Source organism: Anabrus simplex, chromosome 1 (assembly GCF_040414725.1).
Source record: "Anabrus simplex isolate iqAnaSimp1 chromosome 1, ASM4041472v1, whole genome shotgun sequence".
NCBI classification, from domain to species: Eukaryota; Metazoa; Arthropoda; class Insecta; order Orthoptera; family Tettigoniidae; genus Anabrus; species Anabrus simplex.
In genome coordinates this window covers 1,549,571,903-1,549,584,428 of record NC_090265.1, presented here as the reverse complement: position 1 = coordinate 1,549,584,428, position 12,526 = coordinate 1,549,571,903, and the positions used below count along the sequence as shown (strand labels likewise).

Here is a 12,526-nt window from a genome sequence, read left to right as displayed (position 1 = left end):
GCCTGCACTATTACACACTCTACATATTATGTACTGTACGCAATGAAAAGCGGACAATTTCTGCCTTATTCCACGTGTTTAATAGTCAAACTACAGTATACATATACTGTAACACATACTGTATAACACAATTTCTGCCTTATTTCGCATGTTTAATAAACAAAATACAGTATACATATAACACATTACACGCAATACTGTATTTGTCAAATTACTCCTTCCTCCACCTGTTTCACCTTCCTTGATGTCATGTCTTTCTCAATGCAGTCCTTAGCGCTGTACAGTAGCTCAAGAAGTGGCGGTGAATTAGACTTCACAGCAAATTTCATAATATCGCTGACACACTCAATACCTTGTTCATGAGTATTTTTTTCCTGACTTTCTCTTTCTTTCTCAAACTAGTCTTTGTTCCTTGGATTATCTTAATTCTCTGTGTGGCGGATTTTCAGTAGCTGTAGCGAGTAGCAAGCTGGTCGTCGCTGAGAATGTATTTGTCTACATTACATGCAAAATTCTGTTCTTGGCTCAGCGTAGATATCAGTGCAGCATTTTCAGTCACTCCCTCAGGTGTGCCGACGTCATTTTCTGCAAATCCCACTTTTGCAAAACACTTTAAGACTGTTTGAGGTTTGATCTGCTTCATGGCCAAACTGATCCAGTTGACAGCATCCAGTATGGAAACTGAGCATATAAGGGAGTAGGTTTTGTCAGCTCTATCAACATTCTTGATTAGTGACTGCATCAATAAATGCCTGTAGAAAGTGAGATTTAAAGGTGTGAATCACTCCTTGGTCCATAGTTTCAACAAGGCTGGTTATGTTAGGTGGAAACCAGGCTAGCAGTCTAGCGTGACATTGGAAAGAAACACATGTGGGTGACGAGTGGCATTGTCGAGAAAAAAATAACTTGCAATTTTCCTTCTTCGTCCTATAGTTAAATTCGTTCAGCCATTCTTCCATTACAGCACTGTTCATCCAGGCTTTCCCATTGCTCCAAGTTAAACACCTTGGTTTTGCTGATTTCCCAATTAGCAGGGCCCTTTCCATTTCCCCCTCCATGTTACTGCACAACAGTCCTCTTTCGACACTGTACCGCCACCACAATTTTCCCTATGGAGCGCAAGTGACTTTGAAGCCAACGAATAAACAATCCTGTTTCATCTGCATTGAAAATGTCTTTAGGTTCTAGCAAGAAATGAAATTTTGCAGCTTCGATTTCCACTCTGCTACTACATTTCCACCCACATACTTGGACTCGCCACAGACTTTATTCCATACAATATTGTCTTGTTTTGTAACTCTCCAGCCATCCAGTTGATGCTTTTAAGGCGGTGTTGTAAAGTGATTTAGCAGCGGCAAAAGCCTGGGTCCACTAACAGGAAAGTTTCTCAGACGGGCACTGACGAACCATTCCCGCACTAAAAAATAGATTTCTTCATTGCCTGTTACCTTAGATATCCTCATCATTTGTCCCTTCCCCTCCATCCACTGCTTAGTAATGTCGTCCTTATGTTTTAATGTCTCAAACTTAAGTTTTTGAAACGTGACCTAATTTCATGCACAGGTAACTTTTCCTTTTCACTCGCTTCAATAACTTTCCCTTTCTCGTTCAGTGTCGTTGATGTATATTTGTTGGCCATTGTGCTTCAATGTGACTCTTCCGCTGGCGAAATATTTGTGTACCTGCAGTACCGGTATTCCTAAACTGACACAAATTTACTGACTGGACACAAAGTAAAGGAACTGTTTACCTTAGAATTGGGCCCAAGTTATACATCAAGATTAAGATCTCTACGAACCATGGCAAGAGTCACGCAATTAGTGGAGTTTTAAATCCCATTCTACCAAATTTGTTTCAGTTTCCTACGTTGAACAGATTCCGCCTTATACATCATAAATAACGTGCAAAGCCATATCCAGTGCACTGGGACCATAACTTTCGTATACATTGGACAAGTTTTCTGCCTTATAGACGTTTCGCTTTGAGCAAGTGGCTCTTGCCAGGGAGAGATCGAACTGGGATGGCATTACATTTCATTTTAATGCATTAAAATACAACATACATACATTATCATTATAGACTTATGCCTTTCAGCGTTCAGTCTGCAAACCTCTGTAAATTTACTAAGTCGCCATAATCCTCCGTTTGCAACTATTGCTGTGGCCTCATTTAGTTCTCTACCTCTTTATCTTTAAATTGTCAGAAACCACCATCGTCGTCTTTGTCTCCCTCTACTTCTCTTACCCTCCATAACAGAGTCCATTATTCTCCTCGGTAACCTATCTTCCTCCGTTCGCCTCACGTAACCCCACCACCGAAGCCGGTTTATGTGCACAGCTTCATCCGTAGAGTTCCTTCCTAGATTAGCCTTGATCTCATTCTGAGTACCCTCCTGCCATTGTTCCCACATGTTTGTACCAGCAATCATTCTTGCTACTTTCATGTCTGTTACTTCTAACTTATGAATAAAATATTCTGAGTCCAGCCAGCTTTTGCTTTCGTAAAGCAAAGTTGGTCTGGAAACGCCGATGTAAAGATAGTTTCGTCTGGGAGCTGACTTCCTTCTTACAGAGCACTGTTGATTGCAACTGCGAGCTCACTGCATTAGCTTTACAACACCGTGATTCAGTCTCTCTATATTACCATCCTGGCATAACACACAACCTAAATACTTGAAATTATCGACCTGTTCTAGTTCTGTATTACCAATCTGACATTCAATTCTGTTCAATTTTTTACCTACTGATATCAATTTAGTCTTCGAGAGGCTAATTTTCGTACCATACTCATTGCAGCTATTTTCAAGTTGCAAGAGACTGCAGGCTTTCGGCACAATCTGCCATTAAGACCTAGTTGTCGGCATAGGCCAGACTGCTTACTACTTTTCCACCTAACTGAATCCCTCCCTGCCATTTTATACCTTTCAGCAGATGATCCATGTAAACTACGAACAGCAAAGGTGAAAGATTACAGCCTTGTCTAACCCCTGTAAGTACCCTGAACCAAGAACTCATTCTACCATCAATTCTCACTGAAGCCCAATTGTCAACATAAATGCTTTTGATTGATTTTAATAATCTACTCTTAATCCCATAGTCCTCCAGTATGGTGAATTGGTACCCTGCCATATGCTTTCTGTAGATCTACGAAACATAAACACAACTGCCTATTCCTCTCGTGGCATTTTTCAATTACTTGGTGCACACTGAAAATCTGATCCTGACAGCCCCTCTGTGGTCTGAAACCACACTGGTTTTCATGCAACTTTCAACTACTGATCGCACCCTCTCTTCCAAGATGCCAGTGAATACTTTGCCTGGTATACTAATCAATGAGATACCTCGATACTTGTTGCAATCCTTCCTGTTCCCTTGCTTATAGATAGGTGCAATTACTGCTTTTGTCCAATTGGAAGGTACCTTACCAACACTCCATGCTAATCTTACTACTCTATGAAGCCTTATCTTCCCTGCCTTCCTGCTATACCTCATTGCAGGTGTAATTTCATCTATTTCTGCTTCTTTACGGCAATGGAGTTTATTTACCACCCTTTCCACTTCCTCAAGCGTAATTTCACAATCATTTTTCTCCTCCCCATGATTCATTCATTCATTTATTTAGCTTCCATAGACTGTACAATTACATATTTTGAAATATGCCAACAGTATAGTTGTCAAGTGATTTCCTAATACTAACAATAATATGTGCACAACAATGAACATTTTGAAAAAGAACAGAAACACCACATACCTCAATGTTAGGACAGCACATCTTAATTTTTTAAATAATATTAATAACCAATATTTACAAGACAAAATAAAAATATATTGGTGTGGTGTTAATAATGTGAACATAGTCAATGTGACATTAACATATTTTTAAGGCTATATACTAGATTACAAGTTAATAAGTAGTAGCATCATTACCAGCACTTCATCATGTATTCTTCTGTACTGTAGAAGCAGCTACTCAGCAGGAGATTTTTTAAAGCTGTGGTAAATGAACTGACGGGACTAATATCTTTAATCGTATTTGGAAGCTGTTCGCAACACCACCAGGAGATGTTCAAAATATTCCCTCCACCTCTCCAGGGATTTGCTGGGATCTATTATGAGTTGACCTGAATTACTCAAAACACTGCTCATTACCTTTTTCCCCTCCCTACCTAAGATTCTTAATTACTGTCCAAAAAGGTTTCTCTAATGTGTGTTAAAGTATTTCACTGTAACTAATTTCTGCAATCGAAACCATATTCTACAGTGCAACAACCTTGAAAACTTGAGTAGGCTTAGTGGAAAATAATGCAGTAAAAGATTTACAGAGAACAACTCCATATACCAGCAACCAAATAGCTTTATTTGTAGTACAGTCACTGTTGCAAACTGTCAGACGTGTGTGCCCATCATATTCGCGATCGTAGTAGCGATAATCAGAGTTGCTGACTACTAATGTGTTGTTCCTACAAAGTTTACAAACTGTTCGAAATCAGCAAATTGTTGGAACAGTTTCTGATCCTGGACGAAAACTCTTTGTCAGCAAGTCGGAATATGCGTGTACATACCCAGTGCCATCTATGTTCGCGTCATAACTGACCTGAGAATTATTTCACGGCTGTGATTAGTCGCTGAAGTAACCTTAAAAAAATTAAATTTACCAAATATAAATATAACTCCACTTCTGTATTTGTCTTAAGTATATATTTGACTTTCGGCAAATTCTATTTAGTCATTAATCCTGTTCATCCATTTTTATACCCAAAGTTATGAATAAAATTGTAATTTGTGAAGTTAGCACAATACACAACACGTTTGTTCAAAACAGCTGACATCTGCAACCACGTCTGTTCGTAGTGGAAATTAGCTCATCACGTTTCAAACTACAGTAGTTGATAACCGCCCATGTGGTCAATAAATCTAACAGTCACGGAGAGTGTGGCAGTTTTCCTAGTAAAACTACATTTAAATTGTATAATTAATGTAAGAGTTTTTGTATGACTATAATTGTGTATATTTCATGATTGGGATGTTTAGCCGAATTGTTGGTTTTAATTCTCAGATGTTCTATATTCCCATATTCAGCGATCTCTGAAATTTTCATTTGCCGGATGGCAGGAATGAGTGGCCGGACAGGAAATACTTAGTTAAAAATGAATATGATAATGTTTAAGTTTGTTTCCCTTCAGGTCATTAGCAGTAATATCAGAGAGGAAAACATTAACTGCAAAACTGACCTATTTGTGTTAAGAACGAGGCATAATGGAGTATTTTGAACTTCTAGTGTTCTACTGCTCGTTCATAATCATATAACACGGGGGTTTACTACTTGGTTGGTGTGGTGTGCTATGATGTCAGGCGGAATCAAGTGCTTGCATGCGATTGCACACTAATCTAGGCACCGCTGGCGCAAGACACTACATGATAGTGAAGCTAAACATTTTAATCGCCGATGTAATTAATGCAGTTATGCTGCTAATAATCAAGATAAATCATTTAAATAAACAGTTTTGCAGCATGTACACTTTAATTTGGAGCACCCAGTGACTTAGATATGCCTTAATGTTACGTACCTGGCACATTTCTAGGTTATGTTAGCCGGGCAGTCTGTAAAAATGGCAGGTCGGTGCTCCCATTAAAAAGGTTGTAGGGAGAACACTGCATATTGTATGTTGTTTCCCTTCTCTGTGGTCCGTCCAAAAACAGAATCAAAGTTTCACTGTGATATTGTAATTTCTTATAATAAAGGAACACAGGGTGTAGTGGGTCAGATTTGGAAAATGAGTGTTAGGTTTAGTCTATTATACACTTACAAAATACATGGTTTGAATACTTGTAGCTGTGGATTTTTTGTCTGTATTTTGGATGCTAATACGAGTGACCTGACTGCACTGACTATCCATTTGTAGGCCAATGCTTGGCCAGTATACTCCGCATGGGTTTACTTCTAAATTGACGTTTCGAAAAACAAATGAGCATCGCCTTACCTCTGTTGCCAGTACGCTTGTCGCGAGAACAGCTGATGCAATACGACCACGGTAAACAGAACTTCTTAAAATGTAATACCGTGCTCAGAAAAGCTAACGAATCGAGATCGAAAAGAAATTCATACTCTTGAGATGCCAACTTTCAAGAAAGGCAGTTCATAATGCAGCCATTAAGGCGGTTGTTGGGGGGGGGGGGGTAGAATGTTTTCCCGAGATCTTACTACCTTGCATATCACTGAAAAATCAATGAACAACATACAGTTCAACCAGATGTAACATATTAAGACTGGCATATAAAGAGTCTGATTCCTACCTGCTAAAGTAACCGGTAATCTGCAAAACATACCTGAATGGAGGTTGAAGGATCATTTTTGTTAAGTTCTGTAGTTGCTTCCTTAGCAGTTTGTGTTCCTTTTCGGTAAACGTACACTGGTGACATGCTTTTTCTCTTGATGTCACGTGCATCCTCTGCACTAACAGAGCACTTAACAGTTCGGAGTTCATATTAGCACGGAATTCAGTCTTGTTCTTCATCATGCAAATCTGTTAAATCGCGGCTACACACACTTCAAAACGTGTAAATGAGATTTTGAGGAACTCAGTAAACAGGGCCATTCTTTCGAGTACCCTCCCTAAATTTTCAAACTATTCTTGGTTTCTTACTAGCGTTCAATAGTCACGGTAACGTCATCACACTCATTTTCCTGTACAAGCAATCACTGTTTCAAACCTTTTGCATTTTGCAGAAGAGCATTCCTAGAAGAGCAATATATGTAATTTTGAAAACCAAAATCTCAAATACTTCAACAGTCATGCACACAGTATTTACAATGAAACTGAGTTTGTCACCACTTTGTCACCAAAACAGACAAAAGAACTCGAATACATGCATGGAAGTCTGTTCATGTGACGAACAGAGACAGCAACTTCGCAAGATATACCACTTCATAGGTGCCTAGTTTTCCAGTACTGGAAGCACACACTGCAATCAGCGCGTGAAAACTTGAAATATTCTTAAAGGAGGGACAGGAAAGCAGTATTAATGATTATTGAGAAATCCAAAATAATATTCTGAGAATTCAAGCTGTAATGGCATTCCTTGTGTATCCTTTTGAACACTACATACACTTCGATTTAAAAATCAACAAAAATCGTATTTGCAGTGTATGATTCGTAAAGGCGTAATTACGATGGGTAATTTGTAAATATTACAATTGAATCGTAAGTTGGTATCTCTGCATACTAACATCCGACGTTAGGATTAGAAGAGAACGAGGAAATAACACATCACCGGGCGAGTTGGCCGTGCGGTTAGGGGCGCGCGGCTGTGAGCTTGCATCTGGGAGATACTGGGTTCGAATCCCACTATCGGCAGCCCTGAAAGTGGTTTTCCATGGTTTCCCAGTTTCACACCAGGCAAATGGTGGGGCTGTACCTTAAGGCCACGGACGCTTCCTTCCAATTCCTATGTCGCCATAAGACCTATCTGTGTCGGTGCGACGTAAAGTCACTAGGAAAAAGAACACATCACTCACCACTAATGGCTGGCACAGGAAAGAGTTTTTGGCCTCCGAAGGGAACACTCCACTGATCTCGGAGACACTTTGTTGCCACTTCACTTTCCCGATCTATACTGAGACATGCTGAACATGCACAAACTAATTCACTAACCAGTACACGGGTGGAAATAAAACTACAGCTTCTTTCATACACTGAACTATTAAGCCCGTATTGTACTAACTTATGCTGTGCTAAACTGTAAACTACACCATACTGTACTAGAGATAAAGTCCGATGTAGAAAACGCTAATTACCGAAGAAAAATGAAAAGCGCGAACCGTACTGAATACCACATGTTAAACGAGGAGATAAGGTTAACCACGTGGTGAATATAAAGATTAGAGTTGGCAACTAGGTTGTGAGATCATACTCGGTCGACATGAATGGCAGCTTGGGTTTGGTTGGATGTCTATGTTTCAGCACATAAACACCAGACAGCGAAATTCAGCCAAAACGTAAATTTAGAAGTGAAGCAGTGCGGAGTATATGTACCACAGGGTTATGTGGGAGTAATGCATAGACTATTGGTTCTAGGTTTAAGAGCCATCTCTATTTAAGGAGCCGAGCTCCCATTTGTTGGACAAGGCAATGCATCTACATAAGTGCTCTATTCCTTTTATTGCACACTGTTATGGCAACAAGTTTCATACAAAGATTAAAAATAATTGCCATGTCCAGATGACTGTTACACGAGTCTTAATTCAGCCTCCTGTCTGTAAGTTGTCGTGGTACCTTTGTCGTTCCATTTCAGATTATTGTGCGCATGCAGCAGATACAGTGAATATTTTTCACATCCCCCTGCGGAAACCTACGGCAGTGGAAGTTACTGCGCTCGGCAATTCTCTCCTTGCCTCTGAGAGAGTCCACTTTCAAATCTGTAGCGAATAAGTTGGTGCTAGAACCTGTACTGAATGTGGCGCAACGATTCTAGTACGTTTTCCAAACTTCTTGTTTAGGTTTCGATGTAGCATAGAATATATTCCTTGTACATCATAAGTTTTGTGGTATGTTTGGTTTATCATGATTTTTATAAACCCGCTTTGAAAATGGGTATTGTATGTATGAGATGCACGGCTATTGGTTTGACTTAGTATCGATCATTGCATGTTAAGAAAACATATTGCTCTTACGACAACAGGGTTGCCATATCTAACAGTTCTGTGCAACAACTTCATGGGAAAACTGTGGCACATAGATTTGTGAAACTTTATTTAAGGCTAGGATTACACTAACAAGTAACTTGTTCAAGTTATTGCTGCATATTCTTGCAAGTCACTTGCTGCTGTCGTAAGAGCAATATGTTTTCTTAACATGCAATGATCTATACTAAGTCACACCAATGGCCGTGCATCTCATACGTATAATACCCATTTTCAAAGCGGTTTTATAAAAAATCATGATAAACCAAACATACCACAAAACTTATGATGTACAAGGAATATATTCTATGCTACACCGAAACCTAAACGAGAAGTTTGGTAAACTAGTATAAGTAGGTAACCCCGCCATATACAGCATTACTAACCCATTTAGGAAGCGCAACATCAGAATCGCCTACCGAACTCTCAACACTAATCGGAATATATTCTGTAATTCCAGCTTGGTAAATACTTCTCAGGACAAATTTTCGAACTCTGGTATTTACAGGCTCAAATGCCCCCGGTGTGAATTTTCTTATCGGACAAACTGGCCGCAGGTTTAGAACGAGAAACTTGGACCATTATAATGCCTTAAAGCATAAAAAGTATTCTGCCATGAGCAAACACATGAGGGATTCTGGCCACAATTATTCTACAATTGATCAGGACCTCCACATTATAAAATTTGTAAATAAAAGCAGCTTAATGACTGGATTCGAAAATACATTTTCTTGGATCAACATTTTAACAATAATAATAATAATTTGAATGCTGTCCCTGAGAACAACAGCCCCATTAATTGAACAAGTCACCAAGTTACTCACTAATTTTAATATAAATCATAACAATTTCACAAAAATCTTCAATTATAAACTTTTAAATACCCCTCCGGTGGTTATAACAGATCCCACCTTACCCCCACCCCATAATACAACTCCACTTCCAGCACTCTCATTGTTGCGCCTTCCCCTCCCGTCCCAACTCACTCTCTGCCTAATCAAGCACACAGATAAAACACGCAGCAACGGGCATACGTTTAACAGATCCCCTCAAACGGCTAATGTCTCCAGTCAACGCTCATCCAACATACAAGGTGAGCGATCTTAGACTCCCATTTTGAACACCCTGTTTTCAAGGCCCGAGTACATCTTTATCTTTTTTCCATTTTTCAGACTTCAGTACACGCACTTTGCATCTTATTTTCCTGGTTTGATCTTGAACTCCCAGTAAAAATGAAGACGCCTCTTATTCAGCTTTAACCATTGTTTTGGATGAAGTGGATATTGGCCTCTACCTTGTAAGCAGCTTCAGGCGTGATCAATCCTGTTTGAAGTGTTGCTACTCCACGTCTACTACAATATGTGATTTTTCTTGCCCGACTCACGTATCTATACAAGAGTGAGATTTAATTATTTCTTCATTCAAAAGAATATACTCATCATTTTTGTTATGAATGAACATTCTTATTAACTCACTGGTAGCAATGAGTATGATTATTACACTGCGAGCTCTGTGTTGTACCTTATGTTTTTAACCTCTGGCAGCACGATTACGTGTTTTTTTCACTTAGCTATGATGAACATTCATATTTTCACTCTTGTTTTATGTTTGAACATTTCTGATTGACTGGTAGCAATGAAAACCTAATGATTTTAATTATTTCACTACCAGCTCTGTATTGTACTTTGTTTTTATCCTCTGTTTCAACACGATTGTGTTTTTCTCTCAGCCATGTTGTAACATTCTATGTTTTTTTCACACTAGTTTTAAGCCTATTTGATTTTCTAAATGTAAATGTTGATTCTTAGGGTACCATATATTTTAAGGACGCTAGGTTCGGGGCCCTGACCTAACTTTAGGCTTAGATTTATTTTGGCTGATGATGCTTACGACAGTTAAGCGAAACATGTCCCATCTTACAACGCCTGTTGTAATGTTTATTTCCTAAATATAAGGAAAGATAAGTATTGGAAAGGTGGTGTTAACTGTTATTCTTGTTTTAATGTTCATAATCTGATGTCCAATACGGTCTACAATGAGATTTATTACTTGTAATATAACAGCAACGCGGACGGAAAATGAAGGGTACAAGGTGATGGCTATTCCATGCATTGTGCTTCCTCCATTTTTGTTGCAATGTTTGGTATTTGTCACTTTCTTTCCTTTACAATTTACGTCGCACTAACACGGTAGGATAGGGGAAAGGGCTAGGAGGGGGGAGGAAGCGGCCTAAGGTACAGCTCTAGCATTTGCCCGGTGTGAAAATGGGAAACCACGGAAAGCCATCTTCAGTGCTGCCAACAGTGGGATTCGAACCCACTATCGACATTTGTCTCTTTTCGCGCTGTTATCTGCTTCTTGTAGTGGTATGGATTTTCACGTTTAAAAATATTAATATCTAGCACTTTTAAAACATTAAACACATTTTTGTATATAAACATATAGTCTGACATCCTAGGCCCTATTTTTATAGTCGGCAGTGAGAAGTCTAGGCGGGAGTATCTCTCAAACACGTGCCTGCTTGTAAACTTGAGTATGGATTTCCTGTGATGTTGAATGAATTTCTTCATCTGCTAGTCTTGCTTCTCTGCTTGACGGATGTAGAAAAAAATCATGCTGAGGGTTCCATCTCATATGTCCAGTGATGGGGAAAAGAACAAAATAAAACTAATAGGTCTCAATGACATTTACTTCAGGAAAAGTTTACTCAATAACAGTTAATTACTTTTTCAGCAAATAATCAGTAAAATTACAATTACTTCACTGAACGCAATTCTTTAGGAAATAACTTAATTTTTTATAACGGGGGAATAGAATGACGCCAAAGTTTGTCAGGAAAAATGTCAGTAGGAAGGAAACTGGATAGGTACATCATTTTTGTTTTCCGTATGTGTAGTATACTAAGTGAAATTGAATCAAGGTGCAGCAGAGGTAATAGTGTTTTTGCACGCATGATCAACAGAATTCTGTAAGAAAGTGGGCATCTCCTGGGCGAAATTACCTGCTTAGCGTGTAGGAAAGTGTCGAGACTAGGGTTTTAGCCATATCAGTGGTATATTTGCTCCACTCTGACATGTTGAGCAGCGGTTGACTTGCTGGCTTGAGTCCGCTTGCTTTGCACTCCCGAGTTTGAAACTCTGATCCTGTGCCTTATTCCTTACTACTTGGTGTTGATTTTTTTACCACTATCTGTTGATGCTAGTGTGTTTAATATTTGGAAGTATTTACACTTCCTCACATTTGTGCATTGTAGTGAGCTAAAACTTGTGATCAGTCACCTATAACAGGCAAGCACTTCTTTAGACCTCCAAAATCTGAGGATGATTTTGATTGGGCCAGCATCATTCTGAGAAGATTTTAAAAACTATCTAGAAAATAGTGTATATTTTTCAGATTATTTTCTTGTTAGAACAGGCTAGTTTATTGTTGACGGTAAGAAATTTGAAATTTAGAGAGAGGATAAGCCTTATGCATTCCCACACATTTTTCAAAATTTCCTGAGATATTTAACACTGCAACTGAAAGTACCGAATATTCCCCGAAGAGGATTGTGAAAAAAACAGACGTTGAAGTGGTGTGCAAAAATTTAAGCAGTTCACCAGTAATACTGATACTAGTAACTTCGTATGGTGCAGATAGCGAGGTCAGTGCCAGGAAATATATTGCCAATCTCATTTGCAGAGTGAAAGTCAATAGGAATGTGTGAATACAGAATAATCTACAGATAGACTGAAGTAATATTGCCAGAGAAGAAGGTTGCTACTGTTACTCCGTTCCAGTCCTGTTTCATATGCAATTGCCCATGTAAGTGGTTATAGACACTATGCATAAGTGGTACCTACCAAGC

General features: G+C 39.0%; 1 protein-coding gene across 1 annotated transcript in view; it reads left to right on the top strand.

Moving 5' to 3' along the window:
* The window catches only part of RpL7A (ribosomal protein L7A), a 77,906-nt gene that overhangs the window by 49,173 nt on the left and 16,207 nt on the right, over window positions 1–12,526 (top strand). The gene's annotated exons all lie outside the window — the stretch shown is intronic.